This window comes from Mytilus galloprovincialis, chromosome 6, assembly GCF_965363235.1.
Source record: "Mytilus galloprovincialis chromosome 6, xbMytGall1.hap1.1, whole genome shotgun sequence".
Classification (NCBI taxonomy): domain Eukaryota; kingdom Metazoa; phylum Mollusca; class Bivalvia; order Mytilida; family Mytilidae; genus Mytilus; species Mytilus galloprovincialis.
Genome location: NC_134843.1, coordinates 27,932,300 through 27,951,710, shown reverse-complemented (window position 1 = coordinate 27,951,710; position 19,411 = coordinate 27,932,300). Strand labels below are relative to the sequence as shown.

General features: G+C 38.0%; 1 protein-coding gene and 1 long non-coding RNA gene across 2 annotated transcripts in view; both read left to right on the top strand.

Moving 5' to 3' along the window:
• Positions 1 to 19,411, top strand: part of LOC143078555 (nephrin-like) — a 112,215-nt gene that overhangs the window by 43,235 nt on the left and 49,569 nt on the right. The window lies entirely within an intron of this gene.
• Positions 137 to 5,548, top strand: LOC143079309 (uncharacterized). The gene is made up of 3 exons (XR_012979376.1): positions 137 to 270; positions 3,436 to 3,565; positions 4,741 to 5,548. It is a non-coding gene; the product is annotated as an uncharacterized LOC143079309 (long non-coding RNA).

Here is a 19,411-nt window from a genome sequence, read left to right as displayed (position 1 = left end):
TTCCATTTAAACGGCATTAAATGATTGAAAACCATGCGTAGATTTATAAGTAATAAAAACAAGTAAACATGATTAATATTTGAATGTAACCGATTGGACCTTAAAAAAAATATATGAATGTGGATTCCGTAATTTCCTCTGAGTCTCCATGCCAGTGTAATGGTATTTCCCGCGGTTATTTTTGTACAACTTATAAATAAAATACGGTAGGACTATCACTTGCCACTATGTACCTAACAGAATGAACAATTTTGCAAAGACTCACTCAGTGTAAGTATATCGATACGGTGAATTAATTAACATGAAAAACTCTGTAATTTCTAAATAATTTTACTGGACACAAAACACACGGGCACCTGCATGGTAATTCGTCACCTTATTAAAGTCAAATCGGCACCTTTTTTCACGACATTTCTGCAATTGATTTTTTAACTGTCACCTGATATTAAAAACGGTTTTCATCTTTAATTTGAAAGTAATTATTAGTTCTCTTCTCTACTACAGTATATACAGATGAGGATAAAAAGAAGAGAAAACAATTAAATTTTATCATTGATTTTTTTTTTGATAATCTGCCTTTCTTGATTTTCCTGATTTTTCAGTGGCGGATCCATAACTTTTTCTAGGGGGGGGGGTGCTGACTGACCTAACGGGGGGCCTGCTCCAGTCATGCTCCAATGATTCCCTATATAATCAACCAACCCAGATAGCAATACTTTGTTGGGCCAACATTGGTGATTGGTTGGCACAGTTGGTAAATAGTTGGCGTTGGCAGCACAACAAGAAACCGACATTGGCCCAACAAAACTCAGCCAACAGTTATTTTGACACTATTGGCCCCTTGTTGGCCCAACAAAACTCAGCCAACAGTTATTTTGACACTATTGGCCCCTTGTTGGCCCAACGACTTTCCACCAACTGTCATTTTGGTGTTATTGGCCCAATGTTGGCCCAACATTTTATTACCAACTGTTATTTTTAAAGTAGCTTGCCCAACGATATTTGACTTACGTTATCCATTGGTTCAGTGTAAGATCTTCTGACTGAAACTACTGAATCAATTATATTCGAACTTAATTTGAATGATTCTATGTTATCATAGAGACTATAGATTGTGTTTGAAGGGCATTGAGGACTTAGTAAAAAATCAAATAATATTAAAGTCTTCCCAAATAGGACTATTTTAAACCGTCTGTGCCAAGAGCTAGAAATTTTTTAGTATTTTGAATAATTCAAGTTTTTAAAACAGTATATTTATACAAAAAAAAACCATATCATTGATATTTCATGACAATATTGAAATATGAGCCAACATTGTGCCAACAATATGCCAACGTATTAAGTTCTTATCTCCCCGTATTATACCACAGATTTTTTTAATTTTTTTTAGATATTATTTCAAAGTGCAAACCAAAAAATGTGCTCTTCATTCTCTTTATCTAATATTTTCAAATCTGTGTAGTCATTTAAATGTTTTTATCTTAATGATTGAATAATTTTATGCACAAACAAAAAATACTTAAAACCAGCCCAAAAAAACAAATAAAATTTGAATATAGTTTCTGCAAGTTGTTAAACTAATCAACTGAACTCAGCTGCTCATTTGACACGAGTGCAATATCACACTCTCCACATGACAGCCGAGATTGACCTGCCAATATAATATACATTACATACAATAGATAAATTTTTCTTAATACATAAAAAGAAATGCATGAAAAACATGTTTGACAGACTGAAGCCATCGTTGGCATACTGCTGTTCGACCAACATTGGTCCAACATAATTTTAAAACTAGACGACGTTGGTAGACTGTTGGCAAATAGTTGACATTGTTGGCAGATTGTTGGCAAATAGTTAACCTTGTTGGCATACTGATGTTGGGCCAACAAAGACCCAACATGTTGGGCCAACTGAGGGCCGATGAGCAAAATGACGTTGGCCCAACATAGTTTTCCAACATTGGCCCAACAATGTTGCCAACAGAATGCCAATATTGGCCCAACACATGTTTGCTATCTGGGAAATCCCCCCCCCCCTGGATCCGCCTATATATATATGCTTTTACCTGTATACTTAAAAACAATAAATACTATTGTTTGCTAGTATTGTGCAGTTGTCATGAAATAAAAGTTCATTATAATAATAAATATAGGTTCCAGTAGGAACATGCAGATCTATTGTGGCTCCATTGATTGTTTATACAGAGAGCACACAAGATCATGTAAATTTGGTTAAATGTCCAATTGTAGATGGAGAAACAACACTGTATATAAATAGAGCACCTAGATTCTACCTGTGAAAATATGGTTCCTTTTTCAAAGGAGGTTTAAGGATCAGTTCAATTATATTAGATAGTTTATAAAACAATTAGGCGGATCCAGGGGGGCCCGGGCCCCCCTTTTGTGGGAAAAATTTGGTTGATTATATAGGGAATCATTGAAGCATGACTGGAGCGGGCCCCCCTTTGGTCAGTCAGCGGGCCCCCCCCCTTAGGAAAAGTTCTGGATCCGCCACTGTTATGGGAGTCTTCAACAGTTCACTTGCAAAACATAATATTAATTTTGGGTATGGACTGAACTACTGCGTACCCGAATTAACAAGGGGCGGATTTGACTTGTTATGCCATATTAACTATCAAAGGTGGCTTAGGTGCCCATTTGACCAGGTTTCCAAACATGGCAAAATGACTAGAATTCAGACACAGTGTTAAACAAATTAAGATATATACATTTTTGTGTTGGAATGCACACTACACTGGCAGCTTTATTAACTAAGCTACATTAGATTGTAACTTGAGTTATATTCCTTGTTACTAGTTATACATGTGTTAAAAATAATACAATTTTGAATAACAATATTGAAAATAAGGAGATCAATGTAGTATGATTGCCTATGAGATTACTATCTACTAATGTTTATATGAACTGGATTTAAGCATCTATATAGGACACCTTAATACCTTTAACAATGAACAAAGCTCATATTGTCAGCTTCAAAAAATGTATAACAGGCCATCAAGGCTTGACATGACAAAATGTAAAATGATTTGCCAAAATAAATCAAATATGGCAGACTGCATCAAACAACAACTAAATTTCATCCAGACTTGGAACAGGCATAAATAGAATGTTGTGACTGTTGTGTAACAGCACAAAAGAGGAACAAAGTGGTGAAATCGGTTAGAAATTGTTTTGATTCATTGAATTGGTACAAAGCTAAAAAATTCTAACATGAAGACAAACAATCAAAACTTAATAGTACTTTCAGTTATTGAAAGCTCATTAAAAGCTAATAAAAACTCAAACATTATATATAAACCATGTTTTCCCGTACACATATATATATGTATAGATGTAATTATCAGAGAAATTCGTTTTACAATTTTTGTTTAACATGTTTAATTATCTATAACTGATATATTTTTTATTAAAGTTTCCAAGCAAGTCAATACATGCAATAACAAAAAACTTTTGGGACAGAAGACACTGTTTAAAAACGTGACCAAAGAAAAGAAAAGGAAATGTACTTGTAATCGACACTGGAGAAAAAATGGACTCATCAGGTAAGAAGTTTTATTCTGCAATAACTTTTGTTTAATAGTTAATCTGTTTTTGAATAAAAGAATGTGTAAAGTATATTTTAGTGGGACAGCATCCCAACAAACAATAAATCTGAAGAGATATCAAGTGGTAAATATTTTGCTTACTGAAAGTTAATACCAAATGTGCCATGCTATAAATTATCCTTCATCTGAAGAAGGTATGAATATATGCAACAGGAATTTTACAGAAAAAATCTGTCCTTTATTATGTCTATATGCTAGCCGCAAATTTTTCACTGCATTTGCATATCTAGTTAGGTTAGTACTTTTTCATCTTTTTAAAATTTTGTCTTGCAAAACAACACATTGCAGGGATAAAGTAAATGCAACAAGTTTTCATTTTATCCAGTTTTTTTCATGTTTGCACATTCTCTTTCCCATACAATGTTTTGGTGAAGTTAAATAATAGTAGTTTGTACACATGTTGCCACTTGGAAATATAAATGATATGGAAAATAGCATTGTGAGCTCTCTCAAGCCTATGTGAGTTGTAGGATTTTAGAAATTTTCATCATTTGTTCATAAGTAGGAGGCCACTGACTGCCAAAGAGGGCGCCCGCTCCGGTCATGCTTCAGTGATTCCCTATATAATCAACCAAATGTTTACCTGGCCCCACTCTAAATCCACCTTTGCTAAGACCAGTTAAATAATCAGCTTTGGTCAATTATGCATTGAAATTCTGTTAAAAAGGAAGGTGTTTGACTTTTTCTAGTTTAAAAATTAAGTGCTAAGAAACTATTTTTACAGGAATTAATAGTTCCCCTTTAAAATGGAAAGTATAATGAAAATTGCATTGTCAATCTCAATCCTATTGTTCAACTTCATGTTTGTTTTTATAATTTTTTTATCAAATTCAAAGGTTAGTTTGGCAAGCCAAAGTCATGGATGAGTTCAATAAATGTTGCAGATTAGCTTTTTTTGCAGGAGTTAAGCTGCTTTAGAAAACTGCATTTGTTATTATTTCAAGTATAATAACTTGTTGATTTTGCGCATTTTTTTCATAAGAATGTTCAGTATATATTTGCCTTTCGTGAACTTTTAACTTTCAGTTACATTCAGTTCTTGTGAAATTCAACATCTCTTATATAAACATCACAAATGTCTTTTTACTTAATCACCTTTTTTATGTTTACAGAAGAAATTGTCACACGGAAATGTAATGGGCAAATTAAAAAGGAGAAGTAACTCTGCTAGGAAGCAGTTCCAGTCATTTGTAGCAACAGGACTGTGATGAATAGAACTTTAATATAAACTGAATCAAAATATAGAATTTACCAAACTTGTGTCAGATAATACTCTCATGCTTCTATTGGAGGACATCAATGATGAGAAGTAAAGGAAAATACAATAAATGACAGCATATCAAATATCACAATGTATATTTAGTCAGTTAACACATTAATTTATCTACATACTTTACAGCATTTCATTTTAACCATGTGTAAATTTTGTCTATTCAAGCTTAACAAAATGCTTTGAAATTAAGATATTAAATATTTTAGGCAGACATGTTTTTGTAATTTACATTTATTTTTCAAACTTTCAAGTTATTACATTCTTCAGTGGCGGATCCAGCCAAAAGCCCATTTTTCAAAGGGGTTTCCCAACCAAGGATAAAGGAGGGGTTCCAATCATGTCTTTCATTTATAAATTGTTAATTTCCACTACAAAACTAAACAAAAATAAGCCAAAGATAAAAAATCAGTCATAAAAAAGATATAATTTTGAAATTCATGTAAAACGCATGTAAAACATGTATTTTACATGAGTTTGTATTTACACATGTTTTACACATGTGAAATATTTCATGCGTTTTGTAACGCATATTTAATATATGTTTTTGCACGCCTGTTATACGCATGTTGTAAAAAACATGCGTTAAACGCACAAAAAACATACGTTTTACACACGTTTTCTTTTCCATGCGTGAAACATGCGTGGCACTTTTTGTTCTGAATTGGTTGAGGTAAAATGATCTTTTTATGACCTATTTATATGTGTTTGTGCTCAACCGATCCTTTTACTTCATGTTCGATACGCATTTGTTCCTTACTTGTTTTTTATACGTTCTACCTTTTAACTGCTTTATGTCCGTATGTTTGAAGATGGATCTTGGTTCGACGGGATGAAATCACCGTGTTAGCGCTTGCGTAAAAACGAAGATGTGGTATGATTACCAATGAGACAACACTCTACATTAGACCAAAATGACACAGAAATTATCAACTATAGTTCACTGTACGGCCTTCAACAATGAGCATAGCCCAAACCGTGTAGTCACCTATAAAAGGCCCAGACATGACAACCTCATACAATTCAAACAACAAAACTGACGGCCGTATTTCATATACAAAAAAATAAACGGAAATATGTAACACAAAAACAAACGATAACTACTTAATTTCAGGCTCTTGTCTAGGGACAGGCACATACCTACATAATGTGGTAGAGTTAAACATGTAAGCAGGGTGTACATCGTTTCGGACCATGCTATTACCTTGTTTAATTCGTTCCATCACTCGCTTATAATTCGCTTATAATACGTGTATCTTACGTTGCACCTTTTAAAACATGATTTTCAATTGTTTTGTTGTCTCTGGTGGAAGATTTGGGCTCTTAGAGGTGATATAACTCTATAAGTGCATTTGTATCCGTTCCAGCGGTCGGATAATACCCTGTTAAATATTCGTTACTAATTCGCTTTTAAAAAGTTTGTTGTACGTTGCACCTTTTAGAAAAGGATTTCCAATTGTGTTTATTTCTCTGGTGGTAATAATGTGTTCTTATAGATGAAATACCCCTATAAGCGCATATGTACTCGTTCCAGCGATCGGTTAATACCCTGTTACCTATTCGTTACCTATTCGTTACCTATTCACTCATAGTACGTTTGTTGTACGTTGCACCTTTTAGAAAAGGATTTTCAATTAAATTCATATCTCTGATGGTAACAATGTGTTCTTAGAGATGAAATGACCCCATTAGAGCGCATGTACCCGTTCCAGCGCTCGGTAAATAACCTGTTACCTATTCGTTACTTATTCGCTTTTAATGCGCGGGGTATACGGTGCACCTTGAAATAAATCGTTTTTTAATTGTGTTCAGGTCTCTGGTGGTAAGAATGTGTTCTTAGAGATGAAATTACCCTATTAGCGCGCATGTACCCGTTCCAGCGCTCGGTTAATACCCTGTTACCTATTCGTTAACTATTCGTTACCTATTCGCTTATAATACATTTTTTTATACGTTTCACCTGTTAGAAAAGGATTTTCAATTATGTCCAGGTCTCAGACGGTAACAATGTGTTCTTAGAGATGAAATGACCCCATTAGAGCGCATGTACCCGTTCCAGCGCTCGGTAAATAACCTGTTACCTATTCGTTACCTATTCGCTTTTAATGCGCGGGGTATACGGTGCACCTTGAAATAAATCGTTTTTTAATTGTGTTCAGGTCTCTGGTGGTAAGAATGTGTTCTTAGAGATGAAATGACCCTATTAGCGCGCATGTACCCGTTCCAGCGCTCGGTTAATACCCTGTTATCCATTCGTTACCTATTCGTTACCTATTCGCTTATAATACATTTTTTTATACGTTTCACCTGTTAGAAAAGGATTTTCAATTATGTCCATGTCTCAGGTGGTAACAATGTGTTCTTAGAGATGAAATAACCCTATTAGCGCTCATGTACCCGTTCCAGTGCTCGGTAAATAATCTTGTTACCTATTCGTTACCTATTCGCTTTTAATGCGCGGGATATACGCTGCAACTTGAAATAAATCGTGTTTTAATTGTGTTCATGTCTCAGGTGGTAACAATGTGTTCTTAGAGATGAAATGACCCCATTAGAGCGCATGTACCCGTTCCAGCGCTCGGTAAATAACCTGTTACCTATTCGTTACCTATTCGCTTTTAATGCGCGGGGTATACGGTGCACCTTGAAATAAATCGTTTTTTAATTGTGTTCAGGTCTCTGGTGGTAAGAATGTGTTCTTAGAGATGAAATGACCCTATTAGCGCGCATGTACCCGTTCCAGCGCTCGGTTAATACCCTGTTACCTATTCGTTACCTATTCGTTACCTATTCGCTTATAATGCATTTTTTTATACGTTTCACCTGTTAGAAAAGGATTTTCAATTATGTCCATGTCTCAGGTGGTAACAATGTGTTCTTAGAGATGAAATGACCCCATTAGAGCGCATGTACCCGTTCCAGCGCTCGGTAAATAACCTGTTACCTATTCGTTACCTATTTGCTTTTAATGCGCGGGGTATACGCTGCACCTTGAAATAAATCGTGTTTTAATTGTGTTCATGTCTGGTGGTAACAATGTGTTCTTAGAGATGAAATGACCCCATTAGAGCGCATGTACCCGTTCCAGCGCTCGGTAAATAACCTGTTACCTATTCGTTACTTATTCGCTTTTAATGCGCGGGGTATACGGTGCACCTTGAAATAAATCGTTTTTTAATTGTGTTCAGGTCTCTGGTGGTAAGAATGTGTTCTTAGAGATGAAATTACCCTATTAGCGCGCATGTACCCGTTCCAGCGCTCGGTTAATACCCTGTTACCTATTCGTTACCTATTCGTTACCTATTCGCTTATAATACATTTTTTTTTACGTTGCACCTGTTAGAAAAGGATTTTCAATTATGTCCAGGTCTCAGACGGTAACAATGTGTTCTTAGAGATGAAATGACCCATTAGAGCGCATGTACCCGTTCCAGCGCTCGGTAAATAACCTGTTACCTATTTGTTACCTATTCGCTTTTAATGCGCGGGGTATACGGTGCACCTTGAAATAAATCGTTTTTTAATTGTGGTCATGTCTGGTGGTAACAATGTGTTCTTAGAGATGAAATTACCCTATTAGCGCGCATGTACCCGTTCCAGCGCTCGGTTAATACCCTGTTACCTATTCGTTACCTATTCGTTACCTATTCGCTTATAATACATTTTTTTATACGTTTCACCTGTTAGAAAAGGATTTTCAATTATGTCCAGGTCTCAGACGGTAACAATGTGTTCTTAGAGATGAAATGACCCCATTAGAGCGCATGTACCCGTTCCTGCGCTCGGTAAATAACCTGTTACCTATTCGTTACCTATTCGCTTTTAATGCGCGGGGTATACGCTGCAACTTGAAATCAATCGTGTTTTAATTGTGTTCATGTCTGGTGGTAACAATGTGTTCTTAGAGATGAAATGACCCGATTAGAGCGCATGTACCCGTTCCAGCGCTCGGTAAATAACCTGTTACCTATTCGTTACTTATTCGCTTTTAATGAGCGGGGTATACGGTGCACCTTGAAATAAATCGTTTTTTAATTGTGTTCAGGTCTCTTGTGGTAAGAATGTGTTCTTAGAGATGAAATGACCCTATTAGCGCGCATGTACCCGTTCCAGCGCTCGGATAATACCCTGTTACCCATTCGTTACCTATTCGTTACCTATTCGCTTTTAATGCGCGGGGTATACGCTGCAACTTGAAATAAATCGTGTTTTAATTGTGTTCATGTCTCAGGTGGTAACAATGTGTTCTTAGAGATGAAATTACCCTATTAGCGCTCATGTACCCGTTCCAGTGCTCGGTAAATAATCTTGTTACCTATTCGCTTTTAATGGGCAGGGTATACGCTGCAACTTGAAATAAATCGTGTTTTAATTGTGTTCATGTCTCAGGTGGAAACAATGTGTTCTTAGAGATGAAATGACCCCATTAGAGCGCATGTACCCGTTCCAGCGCTCGGTAAATAACCTGTTACCTATTCGCTACCTATTCGCTTTTAATGCGCGGGGTATACGGTGCACTTTGAAATAAATTGTTTTTTAATTGTGTTCATGTCTGGTGGTAACAATGTGTTCTTAGAGATGAAATTACCCTATTAGCGCGCATGTACCCGTTCCAGCGCTCGGTTAATACCCTGTTACCTATTCGTTACCTATTCGTTACCTATTCGCTTATAATGCATTTTTTTTATACGTTTCACCTGTTAGAAAAGGATTTTCAATTATGTCCATGTCTCAGGTGGTAACAATGTGTTCTTAGAGATGAAATGACCCCATTAGAGCGCATGTACCCGTTCCAGCGCTCGGTAAATAACCTGTTACCTATTCGTTACCTATTTGCTTTTAATGCGCGGGGTATACGGTGCACCTTGAAATAAATCGTGTTTTAATTGTGTTCATGTCTGGTGGTAACAATGTGTTCTTAGAGATGAAATGACCCCATTAGAGCGCATGTACCCGTTCCAGCGCTCGGTAAATAACCTGTTACCTATTCGTTACTTATTCGCTTTTAATGCGCGGGGTATACGGTGCACCTTGAAATAAATCGTTTTTTAATTGTGTTCAGGTCTCTGGTGGTAAGAATGTGTTCTTAGAGATGAAATTACCCTATTAGCGCGCATGTACCCGTTCCAGCGCTCGGTTAATACCCTGTTACCTATTCGTTACCTATTCGTTACCTATTCGCTTATAATACATTTTTTTTTACGTTGCACCTGTTAGAAAAGGATTTTCAATTATGTCCAGGTCTCAGACGGTAACAATGTGTTCTTAGAGATGAAATGACCCATTAGAGCGCATGTACCCGTTCCAGCGCTCGGTAAATAACCTGTTACCTATTCGTTACCTATTCGCTTTTAATGCGCGGGGTATACGGTGCACCTTGAAATAAATCGTTTTTTAATTGTGGTCATGTCTGGTGGTAACAATGTGTTCTTAGAGATGAAATTACCCTATTAGCGCGCATGTACCCGTTCCAGCGCTCGGTTAATACCCTGTTACCTATTCGTTACCTATTCGTTACCTATTCGCTTATAATACATTTTTTTATACGTTTCACCTGTTAGAAAAGGATTTTCAATTATGTCCAGGTCTCAGACGGTAACAATGTGTTCTTAGAGATGAAATGACCCCATTAGAGCGCATGTACCCGTTCCTGCGCTCGGTAAATAACCTGTTACCTATTCGTTACCTATTCGCTTTTAATGCGCGGGGTATACGCTGCAACTTGAAATCAATCGTGTTTTAATTGTGTTCATGTCTGGTGGTAACAATGTGTTCTTAGAGATGAAATGACCCCATTAGAGCGCATGTACCCGTTCCAGCGCTCGGTAAATAACCTGTTACCTATTCGTTACTTATTCGCTTTTAATGAGCGGGGTATACGGTGCACCTTGAAATAAATCGTTTTTTAATTGTGTTCAGGTCTCTTGTGGTAAGAATGTGTTCTTAGAGATGAAATGACCCTATTAGCGCGCATGTACCCGTTCCAGCGCTCGGATAAAACCCTGTTACCCATTCGTTACCTATTCGTTACCTATTCGCTTTTAATGCGCGGGGTATACGCTGCAACTTGAAATAAATCGTGTTTTAATTGTGTTCATGTCTCAGGTGGTAACAATGTGTTCTTAGAGATGAAATTACCCTATTAGCGCTCATGTACCCGTTCCAGTGCTCGGTAAATAATCTTGTTACCTATTCGCTTTTAATGGGCAGGGTATACGCTGCAACTTGAAATAAATCGTGTTTTAATTGTGTTCATGTCTCAGGTGGAAACAATGTGTTCTTAGAGATGAAATGACCCCATTAGAGCGCATGTACCCGTTCCAGCGCTCGGTAAATAACCTGTTACCTATTCGCTACCTATTCGCTTTTAATGCGCGGGGTATACGGTGCACTTTGAAATAAATTGTTTTTTAATTGTGTTCATGTCTGGTGGTAACAATGTGTTCTTAGAGATGAAATTACCCTATTAGCGCGCATGTACCCGTTCCAGCGCTCGGTTAATACCCTGTTACCTATTCGTTACCTATTCGTTACCTATTCGTTACCTATTCGCTTATAATACATTTTTTTATACGTTTCACCTGTTAGAAAAGGATTTTCAATTATGTCCAGGTCTCAGACGGTAACAATGTGTTCTTAGAGATGAAATGACCCCATTAGAGCGCATGTACCCGTTCCTGCGCTCGGTAAATAACCTGTTACCTATTCGTTACCTATTCGCTTTTAATGCGCGGGGTATACGCTGCAACTTGAAATAAATCGTGTTTTAATTGTGTTCATGTCTCAGGTGGTAACAATGTGTTCTTAGAGATGAAATGACCCCATTAGAGCGCATGTACCCGTTCCAGCGCTCGGTAAATAACCTGTTACCTATTCGTTACCTATTCGCTTTTAATGCGCGGGGTATACGGTGCACCTTGAAATAAATCGTTTTTTAATTGTGTTCAGGTCTCTGGTGGTAAGAATGTGTTCTTAGAGATGAAATGACCCTATTAGCGCGCATGTACCCGTTCCAGCGCTCGGTTAATACCCTGTTACCTATTCGTTACCTATTCGTTACCTATTCGCTTATAATGCATTTTTTTATACGTTTCACCTGTTAGAAAAGGATTTTCAATTATGTCCATGTCTCAGGTGGTAACAATGTGTTCTTAGAGATGAAATGACCCCATTAGAGCGCATGTACCCGTTCCAGCGCTCGGTAAATAACCTGTTACCTATTCGTTACCTATTTGCTTTTAATGCGCGGGGTATACGCTGCACCTTGAAATAAATCGTGTTTTAATTGTGTTCATGTCTGGTGGTAACAATGTGTTCTTAGAGATGAAATGACCCCATTAGAGCGCATGTACCCGTTCCAGCGCTCGGTAAATAACCTGTTACCTATTCGTTACTTATTCGCTTTTAATGCGCGGGGTATACGGTGCACCTTGAAATAAATCGTTTTTTAATTGTGTTCAGGTCTCTGGTGGTAAGAATGTGTTCTTAGAGATGAAATGACCCTATTAGCGCGCATGTACCCGTTCCAGCGCTCGGTTAATACCCTGTTACCTATTCGTTACCTATTCGTTACCTATTCGCTTATAATACATTTTTTTTTACGTTGCACCTGTTAGAAAAGGATTTTCAATTATGTCCAGGTCTCAGACGGTAACAATGTGTTCTTAGAGATGAAATGACCCATTAGAGCGCATGTACCCGTTCCAGCGCTCGGTAAATAACCTGTTACCTATTCGTTACCTATTCGCTTTTAATGCGCGGGGTATACGGTGCACCTTGAAATAAATCGTTTTTTAATTGTGGTCATGTCTGGTGGTAACAATGTGTTCTTAGAGATGAAATTACCCTATTAGCGCGCATGTACCCGTTCCAGCGCTCGGTTAATACCCTGTTACCTATTCGTTACCTATTCGTTACCTATTCGCTTATAATACATTTTTTTATACGTTTCACCTGTTAGAAAAGGATTTTCAATTATGTCCAGGTCTCAGACGGTAACAATGTGTTCTTAGAGATGAAATGACCCCATTAGAGCGCATGTACCCGTTCCTGCGCTCGGTAAATAACCTGTTACCTATTCGTTACCTATTCGCTTTTAATGCGCGGGGTATACGCTGCAACTTGAAATCAATCGTGTTTTAATTGTGTTCATGTCTGGTGGTAACAATGTGTTCTTAGAGATGAAATGACCCCATTAGAGCGCATGTACCCGTTCCAGCGCTCGGTAAATAACCTGTTACCTATTCGTTACTTATTCGCTTTTAATGAGCGGGGTATACGGTGCACCTTGAAATAAATCGTTTTTTAATTGTGTTCAGGTCTCTTGTGGTAGGAATGTGTTCTTAGAGATGAAATGACCCTATTAGCGCGCATGTACCCGTTCCAGCGCTCGGATAATACCCTGTTACCCATTCGTTACCTATTCGTTACCTATTCGCTTTTAATGCGCGGGGTATACGCTGCAACTTGAAATAAATCGTGTTTTAATTGTGTTCATGTCTCAGGTGGTAACAATGTGTTCTTAGAGATGAAGTTACCCTATTAGCGCTCATGTACCCGTTCCAGTGCTCGGTAAATAATCTTGTTACCTATTCGCTTTTAATGCGCAGGGTATACGCTGCAACTTGAAATAAATCGTCTTTTAATTGTGTTCATGTCTCAGGTGGAAACAATGTGTTCTTAGAGATGAAATGACCCCATTAGAGCGCATGTACCCGTTCCAGCGCTCAGTAAATAACCTGTTACCTATTCGCTACCTATTCGCTTTTAATGCGCGGGGTATACGGTGCACTTTGAAATAAATTGTTTTTTAATTGTGTTCATGTCTGGTGGTAACAATGTGTTCTTAGAGATGAAATTACCCTATTAGCGCGCATGTACCCGTTCCAGCGCTCGGTTAATACCCTGTTACCTATTCGTTACCTATTCGTTACCTATTCGTTACCTATTCGTTACCTATTCGCTTATAATACATTTTTTTATACGTTTCACCTGTTAGAAAAGGATTTTCAATTATGTCCAGGTCTCAGACGGTAACAATGTGTTCTTAGAGATGAAATGACCCCATTAGAGCGCATGTACCCGTTCCAGCGCTCGGTAAATAACCTGTTACCTATTCGTTACCTATTCGCTTTTAATGCGCGGGGTATACGCTGCACCTTGAAATAAATCGTGTTTTAATTGTGTTCATGTCTGGTGGTAACAATGTGTTCTTAGAGATGAAATGACCCCATTAGAGCGCATGTACCCGTTCCAGCGCTCGGTAAATAACCTGTTACCTATTCGTTACTTATTCGCTTTTAATGCGCGGGGTATACGGTGCACCTTGAAATAAATCGTTTTTTAATTGTGTTCAGGTCTCTGGTGGTAAGAATGTGTTCTTAGAGATGAAATTACCCTATCAGCGCGCATGTACCCGTTCCAGCGCTCGGTTAATACCCTGTTACCTATTCGTTACCTATTCGTTACCTATTCGCTTATAATACATTTTTTTATACGTTTCACCTGTTAGAAAAGGATTTTCAATTATGTCCAGGTCTCAGACGGTAGCAATGTGTTCTTAGAGATGAAATGACCCCATTAGAGCGCATGTACCCGTTCCAGCGCTCTGTAAATAACCTGTTACCTATTCGTTACCTATTCGCTTTTAATGCGCGGGGTATACGGTGCACCTTGAAATAAATCGTTTTTTAATTGTGTTCAGGTCTCTGGTGGTAAGAATGTGTTCTTAGAGATGAAATTACCCTATTAGCGCGTATGTACCCGTTCCAGCGCTCGGTTAATACCCTGTTACCTATTCGTTACCTATTCGTTACCTATTCGCATATAATACATTTTTTTATACGTTTCAACTGTTAGAAAGGGATTTTCAATTATGTCCCTGTCTCAGGTGGTAACAAGTTGTTCTTAGAGATGAAATTACCCTATTAGCGCTCATGTTCCCGTTCCACCAGAGACATGAACACAATTAAAAAACGATTTATTTCAAGGTGCAACGTATACCTCGTGCATTCAAAGCAAATAAGGAACGAATAAGAAGCAGGGTATTAACTGAGCGCTGGAACGAGTACATATGCGCTAATAGGGGTATTTCATCTAAAAGAACACATTATTACCACCAGAGATATGAACTGAATTAAAAATCCTTTTCTAAAAGATGCAACGTACAACAAACGTAATATAAGTGAATAGGTAACGAATAGGTAATAGGGTATTTATCGAGCGCTGGAACGGGTACATGCACGCTAATAGGGTCATTTCATCTCTAAGAACACATTGTTACCACCAGAGACACGGAGACAATTAAAAATCCTTTTCTAAAAGGTGCAACATACAACAAAAGTATTATAAGTGAATAGGTAACGAATAGGTAACAGGGTATTCACCGAGCGCTGGAACGGGTACATGCGCGCTAATAGGGTAATTTCATCTCTAAGAACACATTGTTACCACAAGAGACATGGAGACAATTAAAAATCCTTTTCTAAAAGGTGCAACATACAACAAACGTATTATAAGTGAATAGGTAACGAATAGGTAACAGGGTATTAAGCGAGCGCTGGAACGGGTTCATGCGCTCTAATAGGGTCATTTCATCTCTAAGAACACATTGTTACCACCAGAGACATGAAGACAATTAAAAAAACGATTTATTTCAAGGTGCAACGTATACCTCGTGCATTAAAAGCAAATAAGGAACGAATAAGTAGCAGGGTATTAACTGAGCGCTGGAACGAGTACATACGCGCTAATAGTGGTATTTGATCTAAAAGAACACATTATTACCACCAGAGATATGAACTGAATTAAAAATCCTTTTGTAAAAGGTGCAACGTACAACAAACGTATTATAAGTGAATAGGTAACGAATAGGTAACAGGGTATTTATCGAGCGCTGGAACGGGTACATACGCGCTAATAGGATCATTTCATATCTAAGAACACATTGTTACCACCAAAGACACGGACACCATTGAAAATCCTTTTTTCTGAAAGGTGCAACGTACAACAAACGTATTATAAGTGAATAGGTAACGAATAGGTAACAGGGTATAAAGCGAGCGCTGGAACGGGTACATGCGTGCTAATAGAGTCATTTCATCTCTAAGAACACATTGTTACCACCAGAGACATGGGCACAATTGAAAAACGATTTATTTCAAGGTGCAGCGTATAACCCGCGCATTAAAAGCGAATAGGGAACGAATCAGTAACAGGGTATTATCCGAGCGCTGGAACGAGTGCATACGCGCTAATAGGGGTATTTCATCTAAAACAACACATTATTACCACCAGAGATATGAACTGAATTAAAAATCCTTTTCTAACAGGTGCAACGTATAAAAAAATGTATTATAAGCGAATAGGTAACGAATAGGTAACAGGGTATTAACCGAGCGCTGGAACAGGTACATGAGCGCTAATAGGGTAATTTCATCTCTAAGAACACATTGTTACCACCTGAGACATGGACATAATTGAAAATCCTTTTCTAACAGTTGAAACGTATAAAAAAATGTATTATATGCGAATAGGTAACGAATGGGTAACGAATAGGTAACTGGGTATTAACCGAGCGCTGGAACGGGTACATGCGCGCTAATAGGGTAATTTCATCTCTAAGAACACATTCTTACCACCAGAGACCTGAACACAATTAAAAAACGATTTATTTCAAGGTGCACCGTATACCCCGCGCATTAAAAGCGAATAGGTAACGAATAGGTAACAGGTTATTTACCGAGCGCTGGAACGGGTACATGCGCTCTAATGGGGTCATTTCATCTCTAAGAACACATTGTTACCGTCTGAGACCTGGACATAATTGAAAATCCTTTTCTAACAGGTGAAACGTATAAAAAAATGTATTATAAGCGAATAGGTAACGAATAGGTAACGAATAGGTAACAGGGTATTAACCGAGCGCTGGAACGGGTACATGCGCGCTAATAGGGTCATTTCATCTCTAAGAACACATTCTTACCACCAGAGACCTGAACACAATTAAAAAACGATTTATTTCAAGGTGCACCGTATACCCCGCGCATTAAAAGCGAGTAGGTAACGAATAGGTAACAGGTTATTTACCGAGCGCTTGAACGGGTACATGCGCTCTAATGGGGTCATTTCATCTCTAAGAACACATTGTTACCACCTGAGACATGGACATAATTGAAAATCCTTTTCTAACAGGTGAAACGTATAAAAAAATGTATTATAAGCGAATAGGTAACGAATAGGTAACGAATGGATAACAGGGTATTAACCGAGCGCTGGAACGGGTACATGCGCGCTAATAGGGTCATTTCATCTCTAAGAACACATTCTTACCACCAGAGACCTGAACACAATTAAAAAACGATTTATTTCAAGGTGCACTGTATACCCCGCGCATTAAAAGCGAATAGGTAATGAATAGGTAACAGGTTATTAACCGAGCGCTGGAACGGGTACATGCGCTCTAATTGGGTCATTTCATCTCTAAAAACACATTGTTACCGTCTGAGACCTGGACATTATTGAAAATCCTTTTCTAACAGGTGAAACGTATAAAAAAATGTATTATAAGCGAATAGGTAACGAATAGGTAACGAATAGGTAACAGGGTATTAACCGAGCGCTGGAACGGGTACATGCGCGCTAATAGGGTAATTTCATCTCTAAGAACACATTCTTACCACCAGAGACCTGAACACAATTAAAAAACGATTTATTTCAAGGTGCACTGTATACCCCGGGCATTAAAAGCGAATAGGTAATGAATAGGTAACAGGTTATTTACCGAGCGCTGGAACGGGTACATGCGCTCTAATGGGGTCATTTCATCTCTAAGAACACATTGTTACCGTCTGAGACCTGGACATAATTGAAAATCCTTTTCTAACAGGTGAAACGTATAAAAAAATGTATTATAAGCGAATAGGTAACGAATAGGTAACGAATGGATAACAGGGTATTAACCGAGCGCTGGAACGGGTACATGCGCTAATAGGGTCATTTCATCTCTAAGAACACATTCTTACCACCAGAGACCTGAACACAATTAAAAAACGATTTATTTCAAGGTGCACTGTATACCCCGCGCATTAAAAGCGAATAGGTAATGAATAGGTAACAGGTTATTTACCGAGCGCTGGAACGGGTACATGCGCTCTAATGGGGTCATTTCATCTCTAAAAACACATTGTTACCGTCTGAGACCTGGACATAATTGAAAATCCTTTTCTAACAGGTGCAACGTATAAAAAAATGTATTATAAGCGAATAGGTAACGAATAGGTAACGAATAGGTAACAGGGTATTAACCGAGCGCTGGAACGAGTACATGCGCGGTAATAGGGTCATTTCATCTCTAAGAACACATTCTTACCACCAGAGACCTGAACACAATTAAAAAATGATTTATTTCAAGGTGCACCGTATACCCCGCGCATTAAAAGCGAATAAGTAACGAATAGGTAACAGGTTATTTACCGAGCGCTGGAACGGGTACATGCGCTCTAATGGGGTCATTTTATCTCTAAGAAGACATTGTTACCATCAGAGATATGAATTTAATTGAAAATCCTTTTCTAAAAGGTGCAACGTACAACAAACGTACTATAAGTGAATAGGTAACGAATAGGTAACGAATAGGTAACAGGGTATTAACCGATCGCTGGAACGAGTACATGCGCGCTAATAGGGTCATTTCATCTCTAAGAACACATTCTTACCACCAGAGACCTGAACACAATTAAAAAACGATTTATTTCAAGGTGCACCGTATACCCCGCGCATTAAAAGCGAATAGGTAACGAATAGGTAACAGGTTATTTACCGAGCGCTGGAACGGGTACATGCGCTCTAATGGGGTCATTTCATCTCTAAGAACACATTGTTACCACCTGAGACATGGACATAATTGAAAATCCTTTTCTAACAGGTGAAACGTGTAAAAAAATGTATTATAAGCGAATAGGTAACGAATAGGTAACGAATAGGTAACAGGGTATTAACCGAGCGCTGGAACGGGTACATGCGCGCTAATAGGGTCATTTCATCTCTAAGAACACATTCTTACCACCAGAGACCTGAACACAATTAAAAAACGATTTATTTCAAGGTGCACCGTATACCCCGCGCATTAAAAGCAAATAGGTAACGAATAGGTAACAGGTTATTTACCGAGCGCTGGAACGGGTACATGCGCTCTAATGGGGTCATTTCATCTCTAAGAACACATTGTTACCACCTGAGACATGAACACAATTAAAACACGATTTATTTCAAGTTGCAGCGTATACCCCGCGCATTAAAAGCGAATAGGTAACGAATAGGTAACAAGATTATTTACCGAGTGCTGGAACGGGTACATGAGCGCTAATAGGGTAATTTCATCTCTAAGAACACATTGTTACCACCTGAGACATGGACATAATTGAAAATCCTTTTCTAACAGGTGAAACGTATAAAAAAATGTATTATAAGCGAATAGGTAACGAATAGGTAACGAATGGATAACAGGGTATTAA